The sequence below is a fragment of the Penaeus vannamei genome, chromosome 41 (genome assembly GCF_042767895.1).
Source record: "Penaeus vannamei isolate JL-2024 chromosome 41, ASM4276789v1, whole genome shotgun sequence".
Lineage (NCBI taxonomy): Eukaryota > Metazoa > Arthropoda > Malacostraca > Decapoda > Penaeidae > Penaeus > Penaeus vannamei.
The window spans coordinates 12,905,066-12,911,883 of NC_091589.1; the positions used below are offsets into that span (position 1 = coordinate 12,905,066).

At 25.2% G+C, this 6,818-nt stretch overlaps 1 protein-coding gene across 1 annotated transcript in view; it reads left to right on the forward strand.

Annotated features, from left to right (window-relative positions):
- The first annotated feature begins 1,974 nt into the window (after positions 1–1,974).
- The window catches only part of LOC113821146 (gastrula zinc finger protein XlCGF57.1), an 11,175-nt gene continuing 6,331 nt past the window's right edge, over positions 1,975–6,818 (forward strand). Inside the window, exon 1 of the mRNA XM_070117872.1 lies at positions 1,975–2,267. The gene's annotated coding sequence lies outside the window, so the exon portion shown is untranslated. The remainder of the gene's footprint in view (positions 2,268–6,818) is intronic.

The following is a 6,818-nucleotide window of genomic DNA, read 5'->3' on the forward strand; positions in this document are numbered from 1 at the left end:
TAAACTCCTATTCTTTAACAGGTGATGTAAACGTCGGGATCGGAATTGCTGGATTGCTTGCTTGTAATCCAGCCACCACGATAAGCATACAGTTCAAGGAAAAGACATGAGTTAACTAGAAATAGTTGACACAGGCCGGGCCACTAGTTAGTCTTCGCAAATCGAACTGAAGTGAACTCGGCATCGCTTTGAAGTTTAATTGATGGAAGCTGACGGTCGTAAACGGAAATATATCCTTATATAGAATATATATATATATATATATATATATATATATATATATATATATATATATATATATATATATATATATGTGTGTGTGTGTGTGTGTGTGTGTGTGTGTGTGTGTGTGTGTGTCTGTGTGTGTGTGTGTGTGTGTGTGTGTGTGTGTGTGTGTGTGTGTGTGTGTGTGTGTGTGTGTGTGTGTGTGTGTGCGTGCGTGTTTGTGTGTGTGTGTATGTATGTGTGTGTGTGTATGTATGTATGTTTATATATGATAATAATAATGACAGTACTTACAGCATTATTGATAATAACACTTATAATGATATTGATAATCATAACAACCAAAATGATGAAAGTGATGCTTGATATAAGAACAACACGACAACAGTAATTAGTATTAAACCTGTTTTAACAAAGAAAATCCGAAAATTAGAATGTTATGATTATGAAGTAAAATGGCTCATCTAGTAAAATATAAAACAAAACAATTTGAATTCAGGTTTTGTAAAATTTAAGAAAGAATGAAAGAAAAAATGCACCTAGCTTCCTATCTTCGTCTTAAACAATTACCCCGTCCTGTGCTGCCACCTGACGAACAAAAAGGCAATTCGGAACGTAGAGAGAGACGTCTTATGAATATATTATCCTAAGCGGAAATGTTTAAGTAGTTTAAGAACCAAAATAGAACATTCCCTTAAGATGAACCAATTGAATAAGACGGGTGGATGATGATAGGATTTATATATTAAAACGCTCTAATATGATATTTTAGTTTCCAAGCGATAGTTTATGAGATAGTAAAGTAAGTACATATATCTCACTACCTATATGTTCAGCTTTTGCAGTCAATAATGAAACATTTATTCTCCATATAATTGACATTACATTCATCATCAATATCATAAATGTTATGATTATTTTCTATCATTATTTTTATCATCACCATTTTTACTATTGCACAAGTTACTAGAAATACTATCATTATTACCATTACTAACAGTAATATTATAATCATCATAATCATCGTCGATCAGCATCATCACTAGTATTATTTATGTCATCATCGGTATTATTATCATCATTAGCATTAATAATATAATCAACATCAGTTATATTGCTATCATTACCCTTGTGAATATCATTTGCCATTATTGTTATTGTATTCTATTATTATTGTCATTATTATTGATACTATCATTACATTATCATAAATCCTATCATTCCCATCAGTCCTATTATCATTATTATTATCAATCAAATTAATAGTGTATTTTCCTTTTATTGCTATTCGTTTCTGACCTGTCGTCGCACTGATTTTGATATTGATTAATATCATAGTCCTTTTTCATATGAAAATATCTGAACAAAATATATTTTTGATGATCCCTCCAAGGGAAAACGAGATCATGCCCTAAGACATATGGACGTGATGGCCCCGTGTCCCCCAAGCCTTTTCGACCTTTGACCCCTTCACAGAATCCTCCATATCTTATCGACACCAAGGAATGTAGCAGTAGTATAGATAAGAAGGAGAGTAAAGAAAATGTGGGTTTCCATATGCATGCTTAAGAGGGACTGCATGCCCTTCTTTCCATTCACATCGTTAATGGAAACTGCTTAGCAAGCCCTGTCAACTGTTGCTCTGTAACCTCTCTACTCTGAGCATATAGAGCAATAGAATAGAAGATTAATAACAACTAACTGAATATGAATCAGAAATTCATATTATCAGTATGTTTTTTTTTCCGGATTTTCATTTTTTAGGCAAAGGTCAGCTCTCAAAAGAAGTAAATAAAATAAAACCCCAAGGCGTAAATATCCCAAGGGATACTTTGGACTGCAGCGAAGACCCCTGGGCCAGCCCTCCCCCATCCCCAGGACCCGGGAAAGAGCCTCAGGTCCTTCCCTCTCCCTTCGTCTCTCGTTCAGTCGAGCAGACTTCCCTTGAGCGAAGAGTCGTAGCGTTGACGACCAAGGAAAGGCGCGCGTGGCCAATCAGCTGCGAGGACCTTACCTGTGTGGAGAGTGAGGGAAGCCTTAAGGTGAGCAATTACGTGAATTTTATGGGAAATGATGTATCAATTAAATTATGGGTACGCACATTATATTATAAACAGATAGCCATTTGTATATATATGTATGTATATATGTATGTGTATGTATATATGTGTGTATATATGTATGTATATGTATGTGTATATATGTATATGTGTATGTATATATATGTATATATGTATGTATATATAAGTGAATATGTATGTATATGTATGTATATATGTATGTATATGTATGCATAAATGTATATATATGTATGTATATATGTGTATGTATATGTATATATATGCATATATATGTATGTATATATGTATATATATGTATGTATATATGTATATATATGTATATATATGCGTATATATATGCATATATATGTGTATATATATGTATATATATGTATATATATGTATATATATGTATTTGTATATATATGTATATATATGTATGTATATATGTATGTATATATGTATGTATATGTATGTATATATATGTATGTATATATGTATGTATATGTATATATATATGTATATATATGTATGTGTATATATATGTATATATATGTATGTATATATGTATGTATATGTATATATATATGTATGTATATATGTATGTATATATATGTATATATGTATGTATATATGTATGTATATATGTATGTATATGTATGTATATATGTATGTATATATGTATGTGTATATGTATGTATATATGTATGTATATATGTATGTATATATGTATGTATATATGTATGTATATATGGATGTATATGTATGTATACATGTATGTATATATGGATGTATATGTATATCTATGTATGTATATATGTATACATATATGTATGTATATATGTGTATATATATGTATGCGTATATATATGTATATATATGTATGTATATATGTATGTATGAATGTATGTATATGTATATATATATATGTATGTATATATGTATGTATATATGTATGTATGAATGTATGTATATGTATATATATGTATGTATATATGTATGTATATATGTATGTATATATGTATGTATATATGTATGTATGAATGTATGTATATGTATATATGTATGTATATATGTATGTATGAATGTATGTATATGTATATATATGTATATATGTATGTATATATGTATGTATATATGTATGTATTTATGTATGTATATATGTATGTATATATGTATGTATATATGTATGTATATATGTATGTATATATGTATGTATATATGTATGTATTTATGTATGTATATATGTATGTATATATGTATGTATATATGTATGTATGAATGTATGTATAAGTATATATATGTATGTATATATGTATGTATATATGTATGTATATATGTATGTATATATGTATGTATTTATGTATGTATTTATGTATGTATTTATGTATGTATTTATGTATGTATATATGTATGTATTTATGTATGTATATATGTATGTATTTATGTATGTATATATGTATGTATTTATGTATGTATATATGGATGTATATGTATGTATATGTATGTATATATGGATGTATATGTATATATATATGTATGTATATATGTATGTATATATGTATGTATACATGTATGTTTATATGTATGTATATGTATTTATATGTAAATATATGAATATATATATATATATGTATGTATATATATGTATATATATGTATGTATATATATGTATATATATGTATATATAAGTATGTATATATATGTATATATATATATATATATATATATATATATATATATATATATATATATATATATATATATATATGTTTGTATGTATGTATGTATATATATGTATATATATGTAAATATATGAATATATATATATATATATATATATATATATATATATATATATATATATGTATGTATATATATGTATATATATGTATGTATATATATGTATATATATGTATATATAAGTATGTATATATATGTATATATATGTATATATATATGTATACATATGTATATATATTTATATATATGTATATATATGTTTGTATATATGCATATATATGCATATATATGTATTTATACATGTACGTATACATGTACGTATACGTGTACATATATATGTACGTATATATATATGTACATATAAGTACGTAGATATGTACGGATATATGTACGTATATATGTACATATATATGTACGTATATATATATGTATATATAAGTACGTAGATATGTACATATATATGTACGTATATATGTACATATATATGTACGTATATATGTATGTATATATATGTACGTAGATATATACGTATATATGTACGTATATATATACATATATATGTACGTATATATATACATATATATGTATGTATATATATACATATATATGTATATATATATATGTATATATGTATATATATGTATATATATGTACGCAGATATGTGTGTATATATGTACGTATATATGTATATATATGTATATATATGTACGCAGATATGTATGTATATATATGTATGTATGTATATATGTACATATATATGTACGTATATATGTACATATATATGTACGTATATATGTATATATATGTACGCAGATATGTATGTATATATATGTATGTATGTATGTATATATGTACATATATATGTACGTATATATGTACATATATATGTACGTATATATGTACGTATATATGTACGTATATATGTACGTATATATGTACGTATATAAATACGTATATATGTATATATATGTACGTAGGTATGTACATATATATATACGTATATATGTATATATATGTACTTAGATATGTACATATATATGTCCGTAGGTATGTACATATATATATACGTATATATGTATATATATGTACGTAGATATGTACATATATATGTACGTATATATGTACGTATATATGTACGTATATATGTACGTATATATGTACGTATATATGTATGTATATATGTACGTATATATGTACGTATATATGTATATATATGTATATATATGTATATATATGTACGTAGATATGTACGTAGATATGTACTTATATATATACGTATATATGTATATATATGTACGTAGATATGTACGTATATATATACATATATATGTATATATATATACGTATATATGTATATATATGTACGTAGATATGTACGTATATATATACATATATATGTATATATATACATATATATGTATATATATATACATATATATGTATATATATACATATATATGTATATATATATACATATATATGTATATATATGTACATAGATATGTACGTATATATATACGTATATATGTATATATGTATATATATATGTACGTATATATGTATGTATATATGCATGTATATATGTACATATGTATGTATATATATATACGTATATATGTATGTATATATGCATGTATATATGTACGTATGTATGTATATATATGTAAGTAGATATGTACGTATATATATACGTATATATGTATATATATGTACGTAGATATGTACGTATGTATGTATATATATGTACGTAGATATGTACGTATATATATACGTATATATGTATAATTATGTACGTAGATATGTATGTATATATACGTATATATGTATATTTATGTACGTAGATATGTACGTATATATATGTACATATATATGTATGTATATATGCATGTATATATGTACGTATGTATGTATATATATATGTATATATATATATATATATATATATATATATATATATATATATATATATATATATATATATATATATATATATATGTATATATGTATGTATATATGCATGTATATATGTACATATGTATGCATATATATGTAGGTATATATGTATGTATATATGTATGTATATATGCATGTATATATGTACATATGTATGTATATTTATGTACGTATATATGTATGTATATATGCATGTATATATGTATGTATATATGCATGTATATATGTATGTATGTATATGTACGTATATATGTATGTATATATGCATGTATATATGTACGTATGTATGTATATATATGTACGTATGTATGTATGTATATATGCATGTATGTATGTACTTATGTATGTATAAATATGTATGCCTACTTCAAGTGCAGCTTCTTTTATTATGTCATTGAACTGTTTACTGATTTGGTCCATGTTGAGATCTTCGTCGTGGAGGAGTGAACATCTGTTTTGGATGTTTAGGCTAAATTCTGTTGCTCTGATCTTCAAGTTAGCCAAGTTTTGCTGTGGTTTACACATTAGTTTATTCCTTTCCCTTCTGAGATGTATTTTAATTTCGCCTCTCACCATTCTATGGTCGCTGCCTACATTTACTTTATTTATAACCTCTACATTTTTATTATATCGCGCCTATTTGAAATTATGAAGTCAATTTCGTTTTTGACGTCAGAAGGCGACTTCCATGTCCACTTCCGTTCTAGTCTTTTTTCGAAGAATGTATTCATGATACTGAGTGATCGAGCCTCCGCAAAGTTGACTAGCATTTGTCCCCTCTCGTTCTTAGTGCCTATTCCATGGTTCCCTACTGCGGTTTCGCCCTTTGTCTTTTT